This window comes from Callorhinus ursinus, unplaced genomic scaffold (assembly GCF_003265705.2).
Source record: "Callorhinus ursinus isolate GAN/ISIS: 27379988/994484 unplaced genomic scaffold, GSC_fseal_2.0 scaffold41, whole genome shotgun sequence".
NCBI classification, from domain to species: Eukaryota; Metazoa; Chordata; class Mammalia; order Carnivora; family Otariidae; genus Callorhinus; species Callorhinus ursinus.
Window position 1 is genome coordinate 12657228 of NW_027397103.1, and position 26286 is coordinate 12683513.

At 43.0% G+C, this 26286-nt stretch overlaps 2 protein-coding genes across 13 annotated transcripts in view; one reads left to right on the top strand and one right to left on the bottom strand.

Annotated features, from left to right (window-relative positions):
• The window catches only part of CCDC92 (coiled-coil domain containing 92), a 30737-nt gene extending 15368 nt beyond the window's left edge, over positions 1-15369 (bottom strand). The window contains exon 1 of one of the 4 annotated variants that reach the window (XM_073881274.1): positions 15205-15369. The gene's annotated coding sequence lies outside the window, so the exon portion shown is untranslated. Of the gene's footprint in view, positions 1-14577; positions 14711-15204 lie in introns of those variants that run through there. The other 3 variants (XM_025889588.2, XM_073881275.1, XM_073881276.1) reach the window with 3 other exon arrangements.
• Positions 15335-26286, top strand: part of ZNF664 (zinc finger protein 664) — a 138435-nt gene continuing 127483 nt past the window's right edge. For 3 of the 9 annotated variants that reach the window (XM_073881280.1, XM_073881278.1, XM_025889593.2), the window contains exons 1-2: positions 15900-16059; positions 16644-16780. The gene's annotated coding sequence lies outside the window, so the exon portion shown is untranslated. The other 6 variants (XM_073881277.1, XM_025889595.2, XR_012374901.1 and 3 more) reach the window with 6 other exon arrangements.

The following is a 26286-nucleotide window of genomic DNA, read 5'->3' on the forward strand; positions in this document are numbered from 1 at the left end:
ACACTTTTCTCGCTGGGTGTGGGGGAGCATGGGGCAGCTTCCACCTCAGTGAGACAGCTGCTACGTCGTGCCCCATGATGCTTCTCAGCCGGCTCTGCCCTGCTTCTCTGGGGTTTGGCCACTGCAGTTTACAGTGTGCTGATGGTGATAGTGTTGGATGACAATCTGTTCTGTCTCTGCCCTAACCCAGTCTTGGGGTCAGTCCAAGCCATCTGGGTAAGAAAATACTCAAAGACATCTTTTAGTCATGAGAAGCTGAAAATCATTCATCAATCTTAGTAATTATGGTTATTATTGACCAAGTGTCAATGCGCCAGGCTCACAGGTAGATAATCATTTAATTATTGAAACTATTATCCAAGATAGGTATGATTATGCCCATTTTTTAAGGGATGAGGGCTCAGAGGACTAAGACACTTGCCTCGATTTACAAGCACAGTTTATGAGCTCAATGCAAATCTGTTTCCAAAGAGGACATCTGGGACGCCTGGGTGGCTTAGTCGGCTAAGCATCTGCCTTCGGCTTAGGTCATGATCTCAGGGTCCTGGGATCGAGCCCCACATCGGGCTCCCTGCTCCGCGGGAAGCCTACTTCTCCCTCTCCCACTCCCCCTCTGCTTGTGTTCCCTCTCTCTCTCTGTCAAGTAAAATATTTAAAAAAATCCAAAAAACCAAAAACAAACAACAAAAACAACAAAGGGGACATCTTCTCTGCTTGGGTCCTTCCCGGTGCTCTCCTCCAATTCCAGTGTGTGGTGTTTGGAACCAGAAGGTCTCATGTTAGCTCTGGGAGGTGTCCGTCCTGGCTGTTCGCATGCACCATGGAGCTTCAATCCCTGTGGCCGTTACAGAATGGGGCAGGCATGCTGGTGGTGACAGCCACTGCCGCCCACCTGGCACAGCAGGTGCTGGGCACTATGCTGAGCGCCACCCATGCGATGCCTCACCAAATCTTCGTGACAGCCCTGTGGGGTGGGTCCTTACTATCTTCCCAACTGTACGTACTGGGAAACAGGCACAGGCAGTTTAGATGATCTGCTCTACGGAGGTCACACATCAAGCTGGTATTATTTTGCTGCTTTGTATCTCCCTCTTTTCTTTCCAAGGAGGGAGTTGTGCTAATATAGGCCTACATTTTTAGAGAGGAAAGACCTAGCCCTTGGCTCAGAATTTCTTTTCACTGAATCTTAAAGCATCCTGTGACAAGATTTTACCAAGGCGTAACCTCCTCTATCGGTTGCAGTCCTATGGAAGGTGGACTGCATAGACGAGCTCTAGTCATCTACGGGCCCCAGTGACACAGCAGGATAGGATTTAACCCCCACATGGCCACCGTTTGAATCCTAGCCCTGTCTCGTATTAACTATGCAACTCTGGACAAGTTATGTCTAGCTCCCTGTACCTTACTCTCCTTATCTGCGAAATGGGATAGCAGTACCCACTTTATCAGGGTCACTATGAAAATGAAATGAGCTCCTCTGAAGAGGTGCTAACCAACAGAACCTAGGGCGACGATTCAAACAGTCTGCTCTCTGCTGTCCAGTAGAGTGGTCACTAGCCACACTGAGCACTTGAAATGTAGCTAGTAGGTCTGAGAAGCACATTTTCCCCCTTGTATTTATTCTGATTTGAATTAATTCAAATTTAAATAGCCCCACACGGCCGGGGGCTACCATACTGGGCAGCAGAGATGTAAAGCATTTAGAACCACACCTACAACTGTGGGCTTGCTACCATTATTACTGCAATGAGGAGAATCACCCAAACAGGTTTCCAGGGCGCCCACAGACACCGTTACAGGCCTGTTCTCATTTTGCATGGCAAGAATGACTTACTAGTTTCATCCTAACTGCCATCATCATTGCACTACCTCATTTTCTGTCTCCCTAGCATTTATCACTACCTACAATTTGGTCATTTATCTTTCCTATATTACCAGAATGTAAACTCCATGGCAACAAGGGCCTTTCTCTCTGTTCCCTGCTGTATCACTTAGCACCTAGAATAATGGATGCCTCCCTCTAGTAATCTGAGCTGGCCCTTTGGGAAAGGGTTCCCTATAGCTGGGAATTAGTGCTGCTCTCAGCCAATCTTTGGTCCGACACCCTCCCGTTAGGTCATGTATTTTGTATTGGTGAGGTGAGAGGATGTGGAAATATTTATCCAACTGGCATGGGAGTAAGGCAAAGGAGGGAAGGACAGCCAGTTCATGCATGCCTTTGGGGAATCTCTCAAATAAAAAGACCCAAAAACTATCAGGCCACATAAAAATGAAATAAAGTTTAATTTCAGTGGGAGGGAAAGTGTGGGCATGTTCAAGATATTCTGAGTTTGTGACATACGGGATCTTGTTGGGGCAGCTTATTTACATGTGGAAAAGTTATTTCTGTTACGAGCCAACCATATCAATCCTTGGTGCTGATGCACCAGGATGTGACTATGCCACGTGCAAATCAAGGGCTTAGTTCACGTTGGAGGAAATTCTCAGTGGAGTCAGAGACTCGGAAATGAGGAAACACACATGCCAAGCTCTGAAGAAGTTTTTCCTAATCCCTGACATGAGAAAAACGTGGACAATGCAGCAAATTCTATGTAAAGCTGACTCTATTCCATTCACAGGACAATTCTTTATTTCTACTGTCAGATTTCCCAATTCAAAAATGCACTGTTACAGGAGTTCTGAAAGCCTGGGAATCACTCGAATCACCAAGAGGTTATGGTGAGCAGCTGAACATCATCACTGGTTTTGTTTTTTATCTTTTGAAGTTGACAAGGCCTGTTAGAATAGGCCGAGTAACCCATCCTCCGTTTAAAACGTGTGCCTAGAGGTTAAATATCAAGCCAGCATATGCTCCTTGGTGCCCACTGTGTACTCAGTCTTATGCCTACAATTTACCGGGGTTGTGAGACTCAGCCTCTCAAGTACAAAGAAAACTAAGTATAATGAAATCCTCATGAGGTATATGCCAAGTACGGGGACCAGGGGAGGGGTAATGGGCATGAAGATTCGCCTGCCACAGTACCTGAAGTGCTTTCTGATTACCTGCCTGTCTCCCACATGAGGCTGTATAAATCCCTGGAGGCAGGGTCCCAGTCATTTGAGCATTCCCAGCACCGTCTGCGCTGCCAGGCACGTGGGGGCACCTGGTGAGTGCTGAGAGGGGAAGGACTGCTGGGGCAGAGATGGTTTTGTTTTGAAGAGGGACTGGGTTCACACAAGAGAGGGTGTTTCTTGTGAGGTAAACGTGGAGTCTTAAGAGTAGCAGTGAGGCCATGCTGAACATGGAAAGAACATTCCGGGGAATGGTAGAAAATCAGGTTAGATAGAAAAGCCAGGGTTGGATTTCAGTTGCTTATTAAAAGACACTCAGAAAAATGGAGATGGAAGAAGAGAAAGAAAATGGGGGGAAAACTGAGGTTTTATCCCACAGAGGCAAAACCTGGACTGAAGAATGTTTACTGCAGTGGGGTAGGATTATGGAAGGCAAGAGCCCTGACCGCACATCCTCCTGCTCTCGGGAAATGGGGTCACAGAGAACCACCGCACAGAGTGCTTTCAATGCCTCGCACCAAGCTATGCCCTTTTTACTCACTCTAAGGAGTAGACACTATTATCCTCATTTTACACATTAACAAACAAGCTTCGACAGGTTCAATAACTTCCTTGAAGTCACAGCTAGCAAGTGGCAGGGCTGGGCTTCATCACCAACTGGGCGACTTCAAGGCCACGCCTTTAGCCGTGGACTCTGCTGCCTGGCCCAGATAAAGGCAACAACCCATGAATGCTTCAAAGTGCGTGCCCTGCAGAGGCAGAATCATTTGCCCCATGTTCCATTTGTTCAAAGTCCTCTCTTGCCCTTCTCTTTCCCCATATTTTTAAGTTTTAAGCTTCTTGGGTCTATTCTTTTTTTGCTTGATGCTAACTAGAAGTCCAGTGCTTGTTCTTGAGGATGCTGCTCATTAAAAAAAAAATAAATAAAAAATCTCCGAATAAGAGAAAATATTTCTTTCCTCCTACAGCTGCAGAAAAGCAGACACTCCTTTGTGTCTGGGTTAAGAAACTAGTTCTGTTAAAGAACTACAGTCATACTCTGCTCTCCTGTGTGGAAATGTATACTTCTGTTTCACCACCAAACAAGTATTTTAAGACATCTGGACTTTAGAGATTATTGCTAATTCACTCAAAATAAAACCTTTGATTTCTAAAAGTTTGCTTTTCTAATTGGTTGCCTTACTGATAACTTGTTTTATTTATTTAAAATATTTTATTTGAGAGAGAGTGAGAGAGTGAGCACGAGCAGGGGAGAGGGGCAGAGGGTGACGGAGAGGGAGAAGCAGACTCCCCGCTGAGGAGGGAGCCCGATGCAGGGCTCAGTCCCAGGACCCTGAGATCATGACCTGAGCTAAATGCAGATGCTTAACCGACTGAGCCACCCAGGCACCCGATAATTTATTATTTTAATAATACAATTTAAAGTGACATTTCTTATGTGAAGATATAGAAATCTTTAAGGTTTCCTGGTTAGGGGCCTGGGATTTCTCTCTTCCTACAGAAGATTAAAATAAATTAGACAATGACAAATTCCTTATTCGGATGGAGTTTGTGTGTGTCCATCCAAATCAACCACCAGGGCCACACAAATGGTTAAACAGAATGGGGAGTAGAAGAGGGTGCATCTTTGCTGAGGCAAGTATAACCCAGCAGAGAGTAGGAGGAGTGGTGCCCGTTTGGGTCTTGGGGAAGAGCTGGCCTGTTTCTGCAATCTGACTCTAACCTGCTATCCATAAGCAGCTTTTTTGTCAGAGAATCTACACAGCCATTGTTCTTGTGGCTGACATACATATATATATAAATGCATATATATACACATGTATATTGCAAAATACGTATATATATATTTATTTCAAAAAATAAATGAAATTCATGTGTGAATGTTATTATTTGAGACAACTGTAAGCAGTCAGAATTAAAGGAAGAACGCAGGGAATTCCATCCTCTTGATTAACTCCATTTGGGAGTGTGACCCAGTGAGAGCAGTGGTTCTTGTCAGGCACTTGTGCCCCCAGGGCGGATATTTGGGGTTGTCACTATCAGGGAAGGGGCATGTCTGGCATCTAGCGGGTAGAGGTCAGGCATGCTGCAAGACGGCCTACAATGCACAGGACAGCCCTCACAACAGAGAATGATGCAGCTTGAAATAGCAGTACTGTGGTTGAAAAGCCCTGGGCTCATCAATCTAATTGGAGGCAGGCCTTTTTCCTCTTTTGACTTGAGGTTTACTCCACTCTCCTTAGGTTTCCTGGATTGCCAGTAAACTGTGGGTGGATGGAGCTCTCGAGAGGGACAAACTTCAGCCATGTGCCGCGTTCTCCCTGCAACAAGCTGCTGACCCTGGAGGAAAGGGCCTCTGTTTGAAAGGGCTTCTCCCCCACATTTGAAGCTCCTGGCGAGGAGGGGGTGCAGGAAAGTGCTGCTTTACCCGCCTCACCATACTGGCCAGAAATATGTGCACTTCCTTTCTTTTGTTTGCAAGAAAAGGGCTGCATGTAAACTTAAATTTGCTTAAGACCATGATAATGTTCCTCCCTTTATTTGACAGTCTAAAATGTTGTCTTTTCCTGCAAATGCGTAAGTGACCTGAGAAACGGAGAGGATGAATGTGAGAGATTTCTGGAACCCCAAACAGGGACTCCAGTATTATAGTTATAAACCTGATATTTTAAGAGATGATAAATGGATATATCAAAGTTGACCCAATATACACTATCCATGGGAGTCCTTTGATCTAGAACAGTTAATGAATCTCCAGGAAATTTTGATGTTTAAAGGCTTTAATGTTTTGAATGCAAAGGAATTCTTTTTAAGAAGACCACTAAAAGGATTTTAAGGACTCCAAATAAATTTATAAAATAATGCCAAAACTCCTAATATTTTACGTGTACTAGCATTTTAAGAAAAGCTTTCCAGGCTGGGAAAAATGAAAGAACAGGCTCTATGATCACCAGGAAATGCTGTTTATACAAAGAGCTATAATTTAAACTTTGTTATTTGCACAAATGTATTGGGGAAATTAAAGAAATTAGTGTTGAGCTGGTAAATCTTAAAATGGTTTTCTATTTGGAAAAGGTCTCTTCCAAAGTAAAAACAATTGGGTTATAAGAATCCCAGTTTAGAAATAAAATGTAAAGATACAGGTACAAATTGAAATTGAAAAGCTATCTCTTTTGAAAAGCCTCTATATTAAGAACAAGAATGAAAGTATTTCAATATAACATGGAAGGCTGCATAACAGAATTAAATTATTCAAGTGCCCTTAGTACTCTTGAGGCAAATCCTCTCACACACTTTTTTGTGAATTTGGGTATGAAAAGAAGCTCCTATTTTTCTCGGTGGGGGCATATAAAGTATCACACTTCATTCTTTCAATAAAGCAAGCACCTCTCTCTGAGTACCTCTGAGCCAGGTACCAGGAAGGACATTGGAATACACCAATGAATAAAACAGATACAAATCCTGCTGTCATAGAGCCAACACGCTAGAGTGGGGAGGAACAGACAACCCTACAAATACTAATTCATACAGAAAAGTAGGATTTTTCCACAAAGGCTAAATTAAATTGTACTTCATAAATCCCTTACACTTGCCTTACTGATAAGCTCATGGTTATCCACATGATCATTTAAGAGTCGGTAAATCTAAATGTGAGTGTGCAACTGATAACTACAACTTAAACTAGTATAATTTATTTTTTTAAAAATCTTAGACAATATTACCTATTATGCTAACTTATAAAGGTACTCCACTTCTGGGGCACGTGGGTGTTCAGTCGGTTAAGCTTCTGCCTTTGGCTCAGATCATGATCCCAGGGTCCTGGAATTGAGTCCTACATCGGGCTCCTTGCTTAGCGGGGAGTCTGCTTCTCCCTCTGCCCCTCTCCCCGCCCCCACTTGTGCTCTCTGCTCTCTCTCATGTTCTCTTCCTCAAATAAATAAAATCTTAAAAAAATTACTCCACTTCCATTAGCTGAGTAATGTTTTAAAATACCATATTTCTCTGACAAATTCTTAGTCAACAATTGCATTATTCTTTAATGTAAATTGTCTATATTTTCTAAAATCCCTAATTCCTTTTGGACTAGAAGAGCACTGAGGTAATTAGTTAATAATCTATATTTACCTAGAGACATGTAAAGAAACTAAAATTCAAATGGGAAAAACCATACCTTATCTCCTCACAACCCCCGTGGTCATCTGCTATTTTTTTTTTTAAGGTTTATTTATTTCAGAAGGGTGGAGGGGGGTGGGCAGAGGGAGAGAATCTCAAGCAGATTCCCCACTGAGCACAGAGCTGGACGCAGGCCCTGACCCACAACCCTGAGATGATGACCTGAGCCAAAACCAAGAGTTGGACACCCAACTGACTGAACTACCCAGGTGCCCTATTTTGAGCACTGTTCTTACAGCTCAAATAAAGATGGTAAAATCAATTGATGTTATTATGGACATCTGATATATCTGACAACATTTAAAATCCACAATTTTAAGTCTCTCTATATTATTTAGATGAACTGTTTGGAATGACTGTGTGTGAATCAGGTATATTAAAGTAAATCAATAAAAATTTGTGTATGATTGGGGAGAAAAGATTAACAGCTGCAGACAAGAAAATTAGTCTCTCATGCAAACTGTTCTCAGCAAAGGAGAATCTTTATCCATCTTTGCCTCTGCAGTCCGTCCAGAAGACAAAATGTATTGTCCTCACTGGAAAACGTAATCCCGCTGGTCTTTCTCACTCTTTTTTTCTGACTCTCATTCTGACTATGGACAGTTGCAAAAACAGTGAGTCCTCCTCATTTGGGGAGGAACTCATTTCTTTTTTCTTTTTTTAAAGATTTTATTTATTTATTTGACAGAGAAAGACAGTGAGAGAGGGAACACAAGCAGGGAGAGTGGGAGAGGGAGAAGCAGGTTTCCCGCGGAGCAGGGAGCCCGATGCAGGGCTCGATCCCAGGACCCTGGGATTATGACCTGAGCTGAAGGCAGACGCTTAATGACTGAGCTACCCAGGTGCCCCGAGGAACTCATTTCTAATGGTGCTTATGTTACCCTATATTGGGGGCTGTTTTACAACTATTTTTCTTTTGGTGAATAATGTGGTCACTGCTATCTATCAGCACTCATCATTTTCAGACAGACCAGTTCCTTCTGGAAGCTCTTCCCTATGCTGTCCCTGTCCCAGACCAGGCCCCTGCAGTAAAGGGCCTCTGGAGTCTGGCAGGGAGTCCTTGCAACCAGACCATGCCCCAGACAGCTCCTTGGTAGCTCCAAAGGACTTAGTTTCCTCTTCTTGCTCCACAGCCTGGTACACACATGGAAAAGGATGCTAGGGATAATTAGACATGAATTGTATGCTCCAAATTTTCCACTGTAGCTCAACAGTATTATATGAGCTGTCCTATTTGTCAGGCTCACATTGTGGGCGTAGAGAGAGTGGGAGAGAAGAACCATAAAGACAAAGAGAGTAGCTTATCTATCTCTTTAGGGGGGTGGCATTTGTAAACACATATTCAAATTAGCTTTATTCAAATGAGGAAAATGGTTTTAATGTGAACGTCTTAGCAATTTCAACAGATGTAGAAGCTACCCACATACAAAGGCTGTCATAATGACGGTCAAAAGGACTTCTGAAATAGTCTATGTCCAGATTTGGCACATTAAGTGTATCTATCTATAACAGGAAACCACAATTCACAGGTCAGATTGTAAATAGAGCTCTAATGCTCTACACACTCACCAAGGCCTTCACTGTATCACCCAGAATCAGAAGAGGTAGTGAATTATCAAGATGAAATTGAGAGAAATAATCTAGCAGGATTTTACAGAAATTGGACTGAAGTGGCTAGATAGATGTCCTACCTATGGGTTATGAACACAACAGTTGTAACAAACAAAAATCTGGGACCTTCACCTAAAAAACTGAGTAGGTTCCCAAGACTTCTGATTATGCTCCAGTGGCACAACGTTAGTGGTCTGGATGAAGCTGGGTTCTTCCAGTGGGAAGTATTGATAAGGGGTGTCCACGTGCTTCAAGTGCAGGTGCAGGAAGCCTGGGTGACCGGGTTCACATCGGGGTTCATCAGTCCAGAGTATCATTTCAACTTTCCCATAGGGACTTGCAGTTCTGCGGGGTTACTGGTCCTAATGTGCCAGGAACTCATGGCAGCTCTGGTAGGAAGACACTGACTCAGCCATTTGAACAACTTCTCACTGCCTTCAGTGTTCCCCCAAGGCCCAGCGACGGGTAATCTGCTTCCTGTCTGAGCTTCCGACATGGGATGATAACCTGCACATGAAGGTCTTGGTGGTGTCCCAAATTTCCTTTGAAAGGCACTCTACTCTACAGCCTGCTGACGGGTAGAATTCAGTGCAGTGTTCTAGAATGAGCCAATGATCAGTCCAAATTGCTCCGCGTTCCATCCTACAACCATGGATGAGACCAGAGAACACCTCCAACAGAGAGCACTCAACTGACCTGTCCCCAAAAAGGCCTCACCTCTGGCTTACTTGCTCCAACTTAGACTTTTATTTTGTCTCCTCCTTAAAAAAAAAAAAAAAAAAAAAAAAAAACCAAACAAACAAACCACCAGCCTTCGCCCTCAACAAGAAGGTTTGGCTTTGCTCATCTCCGAACCAGGTCCTAATACCACAGCTTCACTATACTGATAAACCTCTGTCAAAAACTGACTTGACCACTTTCTTGATGGGAATGAATTCTTCACTTGAAACCCATCACAGGGGCTGAGGGAGGATTACATATCATTTCTCCCTATCAAACAAGACTGTGTTCCCCTCTCCCCTGGGGCAGTGCAATAGGGCAGGTCAGTGAGCAAGTACTTCACTGGCTAAACTTTCTGGTCTGGACACCGGGACTGAACCAAAACATAAAGATGATTCATTGCTGAAGACAAAGACTGATCCCTCCTTGAATAGACCCTACCTAATAACCCCTGTTATATATTTGTCTATGGGAACATAAAAGTGAACAACCAACCAACCTTTCTCCATCTTTCTTACCAATGTGCAAAAGAAATATTTCTAAAAACTGAATCTGGGGGCACCTGGGTGGCTTAGTTGCTTAAGCCTCCAGCTCTTGGTTTTGGTTCAGGTCATGATCTCATGGGTCGTGGGATCGAGCCCTGAGTTGAGCTCCACGCTCAGTGGAGAGTCTGCTTGAAGATTCTCTTCCTCTGCCCTTTCCCCTACTCATGCTCGTACTCTCTCTCTCTCTCAAATGAATAAATCTTAAAACAAAACAAAACTGGATCTGCTCCCACATGCCACAAGCCACTGGAAGAGAAATAACACCAGTGCCTTTCACTTGGGTTGACAGGTTTAACAGTGGAGGATTAAGAGAGTCTTCTTCACGGTTCGGGGTATGACATGAGCCTAACCACCTACACTTGTTCATCCTGAGAACGCTAGGTAAGAAGCCAACAGAAAAATATGGCAGTCCTGGATTATTCTGCTACACAGTGATGGAACTGTAACTTGGAGAACGAGTATTTTTACGAATCCTCTCCAACATAACAAATAGCCCTTTCAGAGTATAATGCCATGCACTGCTAGGTGAAATGTGCAACTTCCAAGAAAAACAGAATTGTAATAATACAGAGAATTATAATTTGTATGTAGCAGCAATGCTTAAGCAATTTTATATAAGAAATTGGGCTTAAAAGGATGCCTCATAAACCCCCTTACCTATAGTAAATAAAACGGGCATAGGGTGCATTTAGAAATAAGTTGGGAAGGAAAACTGATCAGCAAAAGTAGTGGATCTTATGCAGGTCTAAATTTCACATCTTGAGTGTCACCAAGGAGGCAACAAAGAGAGAAACTGTAGCCGCAGAGTACTATATGCCTCAAATTCCATTTATTAAAAGTGCTCTTCTGTTTTTTTTTCTCTCCTTTACTGTCAGCTTTAAGATTTCAGGCTTGCTCTTTTGTTTGGTGCTAACCAAAGGAATTCCACTGCCCAGTGTTGAGAATTTGGCTAGTAGAAAGAATCTTGATAAAAGGAGAAAACACATTCCCTCTTCCTTTATAGCTACAGAGAAGCAGACTTTCCTTGCTTCATAAAGTTATTTCTGATAAAATGGTAAACTGGGGATAATCACAAAGATGTATAACTTACTCTGCTCTCCAGTGTGGAACCTGCATAAAATACACAAACTCCTATTCTCTAGTTAACAAAGAGGTTTTTAGACAGCTGTGTGACAGCCTCAGAGATTCTGGTGAGGAGCTCTAAAAGGCAACCTTTGACCTCTAAAAAGGCTGCTTTCTAACTGGGTACCTTACTTGATAATTTGTTGACTTGGTCATAATATTTAAAGTAGCCTCTCCGATTTTTTTTTTTTTTTAAAGTACTAGGTACTCGTAAGGCTTTATTTTTTGGCTGGCCAGAAGAACTTGATATTCTTCTCTTTTCCCTTCATGCATAAAGTATAAATAAATGATGTATTCCGTGTTTAAAGTTTGGGTCTTTGTCTTATTTAAACGATCATACCCAAATTCAGCTTGTGGATAAACCGGCACAAAAAGCATGAGACAAACTCATCTGCTAAAGAACAGAAGAGAGGGGGCGCACCTGGGTGGCTCAGTCGTTAAGCGTCTGCCTTTGGCTCAGGTCATGATCCCAGGGTCCTGGGATCGAGCCCCGCATTGGGCTCCCTGCTCAGTGGGAAGCCTGCTTCTCCCTCTCCCACTCCCCCTGCTTGTGTTCCTTCTCTCACTGTGTCTCTCTCTGTCAAATAAATAAGATGTTTTTTTTTTAAATAAAGAACAGGAGAGGAACTAAAAGGGTTTTTGAAAGATTAAGCACACATATACATTAATTCAGGATGGTTTTCCCTCTAACTTCTTCCACAGTTGGAGGGATCAGATGCCGTTTTAACTCAATTGGCCCGTTACCATTATGCTCCACTTAAATCCTTGTGCAGAGGACGTTCGTTTGGGTACTCCGGTATTCACAAGAAGCTCTGCCCTGCTCCTTGGCCACAGAGTCCTAACACCACAAACCCATTTAAAACATGTATCGTGATGTACAGTCAACAGCCTCCTAATCTTTCTTATTATGGACAGATCATCAGCACTATTGTTGATAAATTATCATTCCCAGGATTGGCTTAGCACAAATAGGACAAATCTTCTTCTACTTCAGACACAAAGCTCCAATTCACTCAATCTTTTCAGCACGTTGTAATTGTATTTCTCTCAGCTGTGTTTTACCTTCAGCTGCCAACATATATTTAAAAACAACACAAACTGGAAGAATGTCCAATGCAACTTACTGTAGGTGGATATGACTGGATTTTTTTTTTTTGCTGTGAAATTTGAGTCATGTTTGAGTAATGAAATAAACAGAAACTAAAATGCAGCGCAAGCACAAGAATCAGCCCTTAATCAGTATCTTCTAAAAAAATAATTTCAGATAAGATGAAAATCTATTCACCTTCACAATCTGCTGACTCTGAAAACAATGACTGACATCATCCCATTTTTAAAAAGAGCTTAAAAAAAACAAACAAAACTCTTCTGCTTGCCTTCATAAAAATGGGTAATTTTCCTCTTAATTGTTCATTGTAGAAAATAAAAGCCAAAGAGAGAAATACAAATCACGTATAATTAAAGAGAGTCTTTTAAAAGTCTTTTGATTGTGAGAGTGCTTTATTACCTGTAAAACCCCATACAAGAGCAAAGTAGGATTAAAATCACCCCTGTTACCAGGCTGGCCTCCACCCTGGTACAAATATCTTCCAAGGGTTCAGGCACATTCTGGTGAGTCCTTATGCCCACAGCTGTAGCTATGAAGCCAGCATTTAAAAAAAAAAAAAGCCACAAAGCCCTTCAATCCACTGCCACTGAAATCCCTAGACACCCCATCTCAGAAGGACTCTCACACACCCAGTGTGATTTCTCCTAGTAGATTCCTGCCCTGTTGGGGAACGGGCTTATCTGGAAACTGTGGGGGAAGGAGCAGCCCCTTCTTTCCACTGCTGGAGGTTCTAATCGTAAGAAACTTTTGCTTTTATGTCAAAGTGAAATCTGTCTTCCTATAAATACTACTTGGCCTCTTCTGTACTTGGGAATTACCCTAAATACATACATTCCCTTTGCTACATGACAAACCTTAAATATCTGAAGACAATTAGAACACATTCACTTCTCTGCCCAAACCTTTCTGCAGGTTTAAACATCAAAGCTGGAGAAATGAAAATTAGTGTCATTAAGCTATAGCACCTACTTAACTAGCCTGGAATGTCAACCTGAGTCAAACATGGGAAGCACAGAGAGGAACCTAGTCGCTGACCTTTAAGGATATCCAATCCAGTAGATATAATTAATCTTAGTTAATAAACATGTGTGCCCACTATGGATCAGGAACTTTTTATGGCTGACTTTGTTCAAGACTGAAGAAAAAGCCCCATGTCTTTTCTTGTTAGAAATATGAGAAAATGATTTTTTTGAGAAAATGATTTATAAGTATTTCTTAAAAGCATCAATGTTAACGTCAGTATTGTTGCAAATGCTCTCTGCCAATTAAGTGATGATATTAAAATGAATTTATCCAGTGAATCACAGATGAAAGAGTTAAGAACCTAAGTGATCTTCCATTGAAAGCAAAAGGATTCACTTAAAAAAAGAATATTTTCCGAGAAACCTGTTAGATTGATGTACTTACATGTACCACAGTAAAAATCTGATACACACAAGTAATTGTTTTGTATTTTGGATTTTAAATAACGTAACCTAAATTTACTGAGTAATTATAAGATGATGCAGAGAAACAATAAAAACTATTTTAAGGTTTTTCAGTAGTGTGTATATGTAAATACATACACATATATACACGTGTATAGGTGAACACATATATATCACAAGCCTTAAAACCTTTTCCCAAAAATATTTCACATAAGATAAACATTTAGTCAAAAGAAATGCATACATTTAAAACATCTTTGGAGATAAAAGTCACTTTAAATGTTAGTATCTTTTTCCTTACAATTCAATGGGAAGAAAATGCAGACAAATTGACAGTGCAAAAAAAATCATTTAATAAAACAACAGTGCTCTTTATATAAATCTCAAACTTAAAAATCTTATTTAAAAAGACCCAGCAATTCTAGCTTTAACACTCCTACAGGTAGGTTTCTGAAAATGCGTAATGTATTAAAGCGCTACAGCCTTGGAGCTTGTATTTTGTAATAAGACCTATTACCGCAACCTAAATTTCGGAGCACGGCTATATTTCCTCTTAGGTGACCTCATTTTCAATTATTGGAATAGATCATACTGCTAAATATCAAAGCTTGAATTTAAACAATACAGGTCAGCACGAAAACGTAAGTTAGATAAACTGGAGTAACTCACTGTAGTAGACCGCAGCTCTGTAGTCAAGCCTAGAGCTCTACTGCATATTTGCATTATGCCCAATTTCATGAATTACAAGCAAATCGTTATTTAGGGTCATCTAAAGCCTACATCAAAGCTTCAGAAAAGGGCTGTAGGGTAGAGTACTTACGTAAAGGGTTATCGAGACAGGCGACAAGGCAAGTTATCAGGGAGGGTCTCTAACGTCCAGAGGATGGTAAAACGCATTTAAAAAGGCGATGTGGATTCAGACGGCCGCCTCCCCCACAGCATCCCAGACAAAGCAGGGCCAGGCCCTCGGGCGCTCCAGGTGCACCTGCAATGCGGATCCCTCACCCTGCCATCTCACCCCGGGGCTGGTCGGAGCAGCCCCTGAGCTGGCCGCTCCTGCCCCATCGGATTGGCTTGGGTGCGCGGTGCAGACGGTCCGCAACCTGGACTGGAGCCCTGGCAACGGCATCCCCCTCCCCATAACCGGCTGGAAAACCGGGCAGGCAGCCGGCGTGGGGTCGCTGCGCCTCACTTTTGCCCTCCTTTCCATCTTTTCGTGCCCCCCCCCGCCCCGTTGTTTCCGTAAGGGGACACCCTTCCCCACCGCCGAGCCCTGGGGGTGAGACGCGAGGACCCCCTCCCCCTGCAGCAAGGGCTTTTAAAACAACCTAAATAAATTCGGGTCCCGACAGGTGCCCCCGCCCCCCCACGGCGCCCGCAGAGCCTCCCCTGGGGTACGGCCAGGTGAGCGGGGCTGGACTCGGTCACACCTCGGGCCCCGCCTCACCTGCGGGCGCGGCCGTCGCGGTCCTTCAGGCGGCTCCCCCCCTCGGCGCGGTCCTCCGGGCGGGCGGCTGCGGGGGCTGGCGGCCCATGGGCGGGGCGGCGGGCGGGGCTGGCTCCCGGCTCCGGCCCTGCCCCGGCCGGGCGGCCGAGGGAGGTCAGTGGGCGCCGCCCGCCGAACGCATCTCGCCGGCTCCCACCCGAGCGCTCGCCGCGGTGCACGCTGGGAGCGGGGGCCGGGGCGGCGAGGCCAGGCCGCGGGGACAGGGCAGACGGCTGAGGCGCCGGCGCGGCGGCGGCGGGTCTGTCTGCGGGGCAGGGCGGGGGAGGCCGCTCGATACTCGCTTCGCTGAGGGGCGATGCCCCCCCCCGCCCAGCTGTGGCGGGGCACGGGACCTGACCAAGGGGAAGGGGGGGGGTCTGGCCGGTGGGACGCAGGCGCAGAGCTCAGGTGCGGCCGCACTGCGGTTGCCCAGGGTAACGCGGGCCCGGGTGGGGCGGGGAAGGAGGAGCAAGAGGGCGCGCGGGAGCGCGCGCGCAGGGCTGGGGGTTGGCGAGGGGGGCGGGTACCCGGGACCAGCCTGGGATTGGGGGGAGGGCGCGCGCGGGCGGCCGACGGGGGCGGGAGCGGTGGGGGGGAGTGCCGGGGCGAGGGCCTGACGGCGCGCATGCGTGCGGCCCCCGCTCCCCCGGGGCTCGTCGGCCCCGTGCGTGCGCACGCGCGCTGTCCCCCGGAGGCGTCTGGGTGTGCGGAGCGCGCGCGCGCGGCTGGGAGGCGCACCTGTGAGGTGTCCCTTGAGGAGAGGGAGGGTGGGTGCGCGGAGCCCGCGGCCTGGGGCGCTTCAACCCCTCACTTGGAGTGAGTTGTCGGGCGGCCGGGCTGCAGTCTCTCTATTTCTTTTCGGGAACGAGGCGGGGGCGGGGGCGAAAGGGGAGCGGGCTCGGGGTTGGAAGGAGGATGAGTGGGTTAAAGAAAAGAAAAACAGCCCATCACTTAGGATGGGCCTCGAGCCGGGGCCGGCCCCTGGGCGTCGGTGGGAAAGGTCAGAGCGGGCCCCAGCAGCCGGGCTGCCCGGCGGCCACCGGGCAAGGCCCCACGGAGGGCAGCCTGGCCTCGGGCCTCGGCCGGCCGGCGTGGGCCCGCAGCGCCGGGAGCGGGGCGCGGGGGTCGCAGATGGCTGCCGGGTGCGCGGCGAGGGATGGGCAGCGGCAGGGGCGAGGCCGGGCGGAGGCCCCGCGGGAGCCGGACTCCCGAGCCGGGCTCCATTGTTGTTGGAGCCGAGCGAAGGGGGAGCGAAGCCGCTTCAGAAGCCCGTGAAGCCGCGCCTTGGAGCTTTTCCAGGCGGGTCCCCGGAGAGGCGGTAATGGCCGCGCCGTGGGAGCAGGGAGCCGGGCTGCGCCGCGGAGAAGCCCGGCTGCATGGTGTGATGTTGTGTTTTTTAGAGCGCCCTGCGTCCCAGCAGAGCCCGCCGAGCATCCTTCTCAGGTGATGAGGAACGTTTCGCGCACCCAGCGCAGAACGCCGCTGCCGCTGGACGCCTCCATTGTTTGACCACAGCAAGGGCCGGAGTCGCACCCAGGTAAACTGGATGGCCGCGCAGCCGAGCTCCCTCTCAGCTCCCACATGCAGAGGAATCCTCTCCTCTTTCAGGACTTGACTTCGGTTTGCTTACTGTCCCCCGCTTCCGATTAACTCAGTTTACCCACCTCCCAGACATTTTCCCATCTGGATTAATCTTCCCGCATCTCTCTGCCAAGTCACCTCTCATTTCCCTCAGAACTCGGCTCCTTTGTGAAACCTTCCTTGCCGAACTCTAACGACTAAATCTCTCTAGGAGGAGCCTGCTCTGTACTCTTCCAGGGGCTAGTTTGTTTACTGGCTGTCTTACTGCAACAAAGGAGACGAGGTATTAAAAAATAATGTAAGTCACTGCTTATTTAGAGGAACGTTTTGTGACACTTAGATGGTTTATTGTTTTAACAGGGTTGAACCGTTTTTTGTTGATATATTTTGTCTTGTCTTTTAGAGAGGCCCCGACATCCTTTATAGATGCACAGCTTTTAGAGCAGAAAAATGACCTTTTTGTTCAAACCGCAGGTTAATTTAAATTTTTAAAAATTAGTTTTAAATAGGTAAAGTAATATATTTTCTTTGTAAGAATTAAAACATCGCAGACATGGCTGAAGTCTTTCTCTACCAACCCCTGTCTCCAGAGATGATAACTATTGTATGTTCCATGTGTATTTTTCTAGATCTTTTAAAATGTTTTCCCCGTGTGTGTACTTTTATTATCTTTGTTTTAACAAGTGCTAGTGTACTCTTACTTTTCGGTTTCAGCATGTAATGCTTTAACTCGTTTTGAAGAACTGCTGCATCATGTTCCATAGTTGGGGTATACCATAGTTTATTTCCCAGATTGGTGGCAATTTAAATTTTAACTTTATATTTAAAGCAGCTCTTTCGGTGGTGGTTCTCTGGTGAAATGAAATTTCAGTGAAGGGAGCATAAATCTACACTAATTACAGACACAGGCCTTTAGGATGGAAGTTCTCTTTGGTTAGGAAATTTACATGTGGGACCTCTACCCCTCCCCCAATGTAATTATGATGCTAGTACTTTCCAGTCCTTTGACCTTGAGGAGGACAATCACTCTAAGCCTCAGTTTTCTTTCCCATAAATGCGGATAATACCTGCTCTGTCTACTCCACAGAGTTCAGCGATATGACATATGTGAAAGTGTTTTTGCAGAATGTAAAGTAGTATATAAATGTTGATCTTACTAGCTTTTGTGATCCAAAAGGACTTTTTATTTGCAATGTAATTCATACTTTTTTGACCAGGTGTGCCTGTTACAGAATAATAGAGATCACCAACTTTGAAGGCTTTTTAGTTTGTGATTTTGCTATAATTTTTATCAAGTACTGTTAATACATTAGACTTAAGTCAAAGAGTATTTGACAAAGCACGTTTTTCCTAGTGCTTTAAAAAATAAGACCTATAAATTAGTTGATTGTGAATAAAGTATCAGCAAAATGAATGCTACATAAAACAAAACTCTCATATTTAAACATTTCCTAGTGATATAATTTATATATGTATTTTCCTGTGGCAGCGTCAGATTCAGGTTAGCTGTTATGTCCTTGGGGTAAAGTGTATTCTTATTGAATTTGTAGGCAGTATCAAAAAGAGTTTTAACAGTTTAAATATTGATTGAATGATATGATGGGTATTGTTTTAAGACGTAAGAGATACAATTAAGGGTTTTTTAGGTATTTTTATTTCATTCAAATATATATGAATGCTTGTGGTGTGGCCAGCATAATCAATTTGTCCCTGTTCTCCTAGAGGTTATAATCTGTGGGGGTGGAGGGAACCCCAAATGAAACAATCCTGCATCAGCACATATAATCACAAACGGCATCTGTTAGGAAAGTTAAGTAGTACCAGTTACGAGAGAGTATAAAAAGAGGAGCAAATTTTAGATTGTGAAAAGGTGGCCTGGGAAAGACTTTGTGTGTGTGTGTGTGTGTGTGTGCAAAAATAAGATTTGAGCTGAGATCTGAAGGGTGAGTAGGCGTTAGCGTAGAGTGATGGGGGATAATTTTCCAGGCAGGGGAATGGCATGTGGGAAGGCCCTAAAGGGGGAGAGAGCTTCGCCCATTCCAGGAACTGAAAGAATGACTTGTGGATAGATTCTGGTGGGTGAGAGGGAAGTGTGGCTAGGCAGGGGGCCAGATCATGTAGGGTCTTGTAGGGCAGGTTAAGGATGTTTTATTTCATTCTGAGTGAAATGGGAAACCATTGCAAGGGTTGGGTTTGAAGCAGGGGAATGACATAATCATATTTGCATTTTAAAAAGCCACTCCAGCTGCTGCATGCAGAATGTGGGGGTGTGGTGTGGGGGGAGTGAAAGTGGGGGAGACTAGGTAGGCCATTTCAGAAGTCTGTCTGGAAGAGAGGTGATCTTTCCCTTGGAGTTCACATTGAATTCAAACTGCCACCTAAACTATGGACAAAATAGATATTTGATTAGAAAAAAATCCTTGTTTCTTATTTTTAAAAAGTAGGCACTTCTTTGTGCCTACAGAAATATTAAGCTAATTATCCACACTATACTTAACAGAAAGTTATCAGAGTCAAATTAAAAACTGGGGAGTTATTTAACATGGTTTTTGTAAGTTTTATTAAAGCAGTAATAATATGAGATAAGAGTGAGGTAAGGATCCAAAATGAGACGAAGGGAAGTATATGTAGATGCTATTGGCTACAAAAATGAGAATAACAACAACAAAAACTATTATACAAAGAAAAATTGAGGAAGTGACTGGGTACACAATGCATATATAAAATTCATAGCTTTCTGAACATCAAAAATAACCTGGCAGAAACTAAAATGGAAAAGAAAAAACCAACCAAAAAACAGGCTCTGATCACAATGCAAAAAAACATAAAACTTGTTAAGTACAGCTTTATCGAGTCAAGTGCATTCTGCATGGAGGACACCATAAACTATCCTGAAAGATAAGAAAGAATGTCTTAAATGAGAAAACAGGCCATGTTCCTGGATATGATGTTTAAACATTATAGAGCTATCCATTTTGGGATGAACTGGACAGAATTATGAGAAATGAGGTGGGACAAATCCTGTCTGATACTAAACGTGTTATAGAACCCCATTCAAAACAGTGTCATGCTGGCTTTAAAATATCTGTACAGGTCTCTGGAGCCTAATCAGCACCCCAAAAATATGTATGGGAATATAGTAAATGATAAATCAGCATGAATGCCCCCTAAATCATAAAGAAAATGTGGAAGTAGATATTAAACATCTGGAAGAGAGGGTTTTGTGTGTTGAGGTGGGCAAAGACTTTGCAATCAGATAGACCTGAACTAGAATCTTCTAAGTGAGGAAAGTAATACCTGCTGTGCAGGTGTTGTGAGGGAAAGAGGTCTAGGTCCTGGCACTTCTCGGGTACTCGGATCTGTTATTAGTTTCAAAATCAGTGTATTAGACTACAGAAAAATTTAAAATTTCTTTAAGAAGAGAGGAAAAACAAAACCCTAAGATTAGAAGCCAAACCACAAAGTAGGAAAATATTTGTGACAAACGTAAGTGAAGGCTTAATATCTTCAACATGTAAGGAACTCAGGTCAGTGAGGAAAATAAGAAAAGTCCACACAAGTTACAGGATGTGGACAGACAGTTCACTGGATAGAAGTATAATTTGTTAAACATGTGGAAAGATGTGTACTGTAGCTAATAATCAAATAGTTTGTAATTACTCCTCCAGAAAATTTAGATTTGATTCCCAAGAGCAACAGAACTCGAAGATGTTTAAAAATGAAACAAATGCAGAAAAGCTTTATGAAGAAAAACCTTTACCTGAACAATTTGAAAGCTAACCTAAATAAATGGACAGATATTACATGTTATTAGAGGGGAAAGCATCATTGTAAACATTGAAATATTCTGCAAATTAAACTGTAATTTTAATGTAGTTCACATAAAATCCCAGTGAGAATTATTTTTGGGCACTTCGTTAATTGCTTCTAAAATTCATCTGGAGGAGGAAATGTGCTAGAATGGCCAAGAAATTTTTCCAATGGAAAAGTAGTGATAGAGGATAATACCAGATATTAAGACATACTGTAATGCTGTACTAATACAAATGGTGAACACAAGGATAGACAAATTGCTACATGGAACAAAGTAGAATCCAGTAACAGACCCATTTATGTATAGGAATTTAGGGTTGAATAAAGTTGGTATTTTGATACAGTTGAGAATTAATTGTTCAGTATACTGTGTAGGGATAAATGACTATTTGGGAGGAAAGATTTTACTTCCCCAAATTCAAAATGAATTTTATTTGGCTCAAAGAACTAACTCAAAAACAAAAACAACTGTAAAGGTATTAGAAGAAAATAAAGGGAAATGTGTTGGAGGATATATTATGTTGGCAAATACGATTTTTTTGTAGACCATTTAGGAAAGACCAAGACCCAAAATCATAAGGAAAGGAGTGATAAATTTGATCATTATCAAAGTTGACATTTCTTTGTGACAAAAGACATTACAAGATGATAGATTGGGAAAAAAGTTTGTAACATGTATAAAGAGGTAAAGAATAACAGAATTGACACAATTAAGAAATGGAGAATAGGAGTAGTTCTCAGAAAGATGTGAGAGTCAAAGCAGTGAGGAGGGATTCAATGTCACTTCTGATTAGGGAAATGAAAATTAAAACAACTAGATTTTTTCAGTGGGGGCTATCATGCAAAAATTAAGATAGTGAAGGGTGTGGAGAAAAAGGCACCTAATACATTTTTGGGAACACAAAATTGGATCTACTGTTTCAAATAACAATTTGGCAGAGCCTATAAAAATTTTTAAAAAACATGCTTTGATCTAGCAGATACTCCTCAAGGAATCTGTAATATTCCCACAAGAGAACACAAGTTAGTATGAGCAAAGTCTGTTGTAGCATCATTTATAATAAAAAATGGAAGATAACCACAAATAAATTTTGGTATCTGTGTACTATGGAATGTTATTGTAGCTTTTAAAAAAAAGAGGTAGGTTTGTATGCATTGACATAGCTTGGATGGATGCCTGGAATATATTGTTAAGTCAAAACAAGTTTAATTCCACTTTTTTTGTAAGGTAAAAACCCAAAACATTGATGTCTGTGTTCTGAATAAAAACAGAAAAAGGTCTAGATTTTTGTGACTATTGAGGGAAAAACAGGAGAGACTGATTTTTTATTTCACATGTTTTTGCTTTGTTTCATTTTTTTTTACAATGAGTATTTACTTTTGTATTTAAAATGTTACATTTTTCTCCCTTATCAATTTAATAAAGGCCTGCATTTAGACTAAAAAGTTACAGTTATCTAGTACTTAGGAGGACGTGGGGAAAATGTCACACTATTACGTTACATTGGCCATATGTATCAAGAGCCTTGAAAAGTATTCATATTCCTTCATGTAGCAGCCATCTAGGAACTGGTCAAAGGCATATTTTTAAATACAGAGAGAACAAAAGATGTATAATCTAGAATTATTTTTTAGGGTGTATTTGCAGAATGATTAAATTATGGTATGTCCACTGGACAATATATAGCCATTAAAATGTTTATGGAGAAAATGTATTAAAATGCTTATGACAGTGTTAAGTGGGAGAAAATCAGAATACAAAATTGCATATGTGACGTGATTCAAACTTAATCAAAAATCCCAGTAACCCTCCACAAAAACCTATGATGGAAAAGTGTCTAGAAGAAATTAGATGAAAAAAAAATTACGGACTTTGGGTGATAGGGTATGGTGATTTAAATTTTTTTACTTTTTTATATTTTCTAAAATGTGTGTTACACTTATAATGGAGTATTTACTTTTAACAGTATATATGGGACATATGTTAGCTGTACGGTTAATAGGTATGTGCACTTTTAGAAATAGGTAAGCCGTATCATATGTTAAGGCATACTCTAAAATGTACTCTAGAAACTAATATCTAAACATTTTTGAGTGATGCATTTGGAATAAATTTGGGTGATTTTTGCTGCTTTCAGTATTTGGAGGAAAATTGCTTCTAGCAATATGCACAATAAAAATAGTTCTCATTTCTAATTTTCTATCTAGAATAAATGCAGAAACTTAAACATGGGCCATGGGATTTCTTTTCTTATTAACTCGCTGTGTTTCGAACACACAGATTTGGTCATGGAACAAGTTGCATTTTACGGAGTCTTTCAGGATGAGGAGGGCTTAGCCCGATGGACCACAGGCAGAAGCATCAAGAGTATGGTTATCGTGCAGAGCCTGCCTGTGGGTCAGCTGAGTGGAGCTCAGGGTACCTGGGAGCATGAGGTGTAGGCGAGGTATCATCAAGGCAAATGGATTCATTTCCTTACCAAGTGTTATTGTGGGCCTGCAGTAGGTGGTGTGGACGTGGAGTAACATATGCTTTGGTCGACAAATCCAAGTAAATGTGATAGAAGAGCTACATTACAGGACATGTAAGGGCTCTGGGAGCACATGGAAAGACATCGCACATAATCCAAATTTGAGTATAGGGGTGGAAGTCAAGGAATGCTTCCTAGAGAAAATGATGTTTGAGGTGAGCCCTGATGGTAAACAAAGGGAACGGTTAGTGTAAAAGCCTGAAGATAAAAGGAGTGTGGGGAGGAGAGGGTGGTAGTCAAGGCATAGTAGCAAACAAGACCTGGGGAGTTTGCAGATGTTTGTTTGGCTGGAACTAGAATTGAAGTGGGCAGCGGTGAGAGACGAACCAAGAGAGGTAAGTAGGAGCTAACGTTGTTCACAGTTTAAAAACCACATGAATAAATTTGGAAATTACGCTGAAAGTTAATGGGACCCTTTGAAGAACTTTAAGCTGGGTAATAGCAACCCATTTTACATTTTAGAAAGATTGCATTGTAGTGGATAGTGGATTAGAGGGAGGCAAGACTGGAGGCTTTTATCGGAGAAGATGACAGTGGCCCTATTTAGAGCTGAGACAGTGTAGGTAGGGGGCTAAATTCAGGAGGTATTGAAGAGATAAAGTAGACAGGACTTCATGAGAGGGAGGAGGGTGGCTGATCACCAGGTTTCTGGCTCAGGCAGCTAAGGGCCTGGTGGACCCATTTCCTGTAGTTGGGAATGTAGTTGGCTTTGGTGAGGAGATGACAGATTGGGTTTTGGACATGCTGAGTGTAAAAGGCTTATAGGACAGATGTATAGTTCTTTTTGAAGAGGCTTTTATGCTGCAAAGACATGCTTTGTTATATGAATGACTGAGCACTATGCACAAGTCCATTATTAAAATCAGTGTTTGTATGTGGTAAATTTTTTTGGAGTGTAATTATACAGTTATAAGTTTAGGATTAGGGAAAATCTGTCTGTTTAGACTGGACTGTTGATGCCTTTTATGTGGAGTTACTTAAGATTCCATGACCCTAACTTTGGGTAATGTAATTGTCTTTTGAACTAGACTCCGCCGCTCTGAACAGGTGGTGATTTCTCTGAAGAGTTAGTGCTCCTGTTGTCGGTACCACTGACCGACTGGAGTGGTTTCTGTTGATGTTTACAAACTGGTCCCTTACCCATAGAGGCAGGCCAGGACATAGGGTGGTGGCCTGTGTCTGCACTCACCTGGAAGTGCTCACCTCACCATGAGAAGTTGTCTAGTCCATTCAGGCTGCTAAAACAAACTACCACATTTTGGGTAGATAAAACAGCAGACCTTTATTTCTCACAGTTCTGGAGGTTGGAGGTCCAAGATCAAGGTCTGGCAGGTTCAGTGTCTGGTTGAGCGCCCACTTTCTCATTAATAGGTGACCATCTTCCTGTGTCCTTGCATGGCAGAAGGAGTGAGGGAGCTCTCTGGGGCCTCTTATAAAAGGGCACTAATCTCGTTGTGAGGGCTCCACCCTCATGAGCCAATCACCTTCCAAAGGCCCCGCTTCTAATACCATCACGTTGGGTATTGGGTTTCAATATATGAATGGGGGGGCAGTGCAAGCATTTAATCTACGGCAGAAGTGTAGAATCATTCACTGTGTGCTTGCCACATGATGGGAATGGGTGAGAACATGTAGGGCAGAAGGAGAAGAAGGTCAAAGCAGAGCTGCAGCATGTGTACATTAAAGGAAAAGATAGGGGAGAATGTACCTACAAAATAGAGAGGAAAGAGGATGTCTTAATCAGAGACCATTTGGTGGTTGAAAGAAGTAAACCCCTTTGAAATGGCTTAAGTGAAGGGGGATTTCTGAGGAGGTCTCCATGGCATTCAAGGTGGTTTCTTGGCTGGAGCCCACTAGTGTCTGGTAAGTTGACAGGAGTCAGTGCAGCCGCTCTCTCTGCCTTGGCTCTCCTGAGTCTGTAACCCCTGCCAGTTCACAGGCCTAGCCTTTCCACTTCCCAATTCTAGATTCTCAGGAGAACGGATCTGAGAATTCACTGTTCACCGTTGCAGGGCCAGCAGAGCAGATTTGCCTAGCTGCGTACCTGAGCCTGGTGGGCTGGCTGGGCATTGCATACAGAGGGTACTCGTGAGAGTGCAGAATCCTGGCAGCTGAGGAGGAAGTTCCAAGAATTGGGCGAGAGCAGTCATTTTAAATGGCTCAGAGATACGATAAAGGGATAAGGAGTGAAACTAGGTTTGGCAAATTGAAGTCATTAACCTAGGTTCAAAGAATTACCACAACTAATCCTAGAAGAAGACTCACGAGATGGATAACAAATGGCTGTGGTCAGTGATCATTTGTACAGAAATTGGAGGAAAAGGGATTTTTTTTTAAAAATTTATTTTTGGAGTTGTGTCAGAAGCGTTTAATTTTAAAAAGCAGTAATTTTGTATTGTTTTGCACTACAATTGCACTAAAGCATTTCTATGCCTTTATTCTAACTCTGAAATTTGCAGTGTCTCTTATGTCACCTGATATGTTATAAGAAATTAAGTAAAGCTATTCTAGAGCTCATTTATTTTTCATATCCCATAAGTTCATAAAATAATCATAGCTTATTTCCACATCTTATTTTGCAGTGCCTTCCATGGTATTGTGACAGAGCTTTTGGCCCTTGTTATGGCCAGAGCAAACCTCTGTCCCAAAGGTTATAAATTCTGCCTTTTAGGTAAATGATAAAACAATTCATAAAAAAATCTGAACCCCTTTTTTTTCTGTGAGTAAAGTCCATTATGTCCCTCTGGCTTTCAAATTATTTTTAGATGTCCATTTCAAACATTTTAGGATTAAGGTTGATAGGATTGAAGAGTATTTCACTAATTCCTAGTACTTGGGCATTGGCTAGCAAACATGTCAGGTTTCCCAGTTAACCAATATTCAGTATTACGGCATGTTATGATAGGATTAGACCCTTGTGATAAGCCCCCAGCTCACAGAAACAGGGAACCTGCAGGTTGTACAAGTCCTTACGATGCTTGGCATCTCATTAGAGGTAGTCATCATCCACTGAGATTCACTTCAGGTTCTAATACCTTTGCGTAAATAGCCATGAAGGTTTCTGAGCAAATGTTTGAGTGCCCTCTGGAGGCATTATGAATAGTTAAAACCTACACTC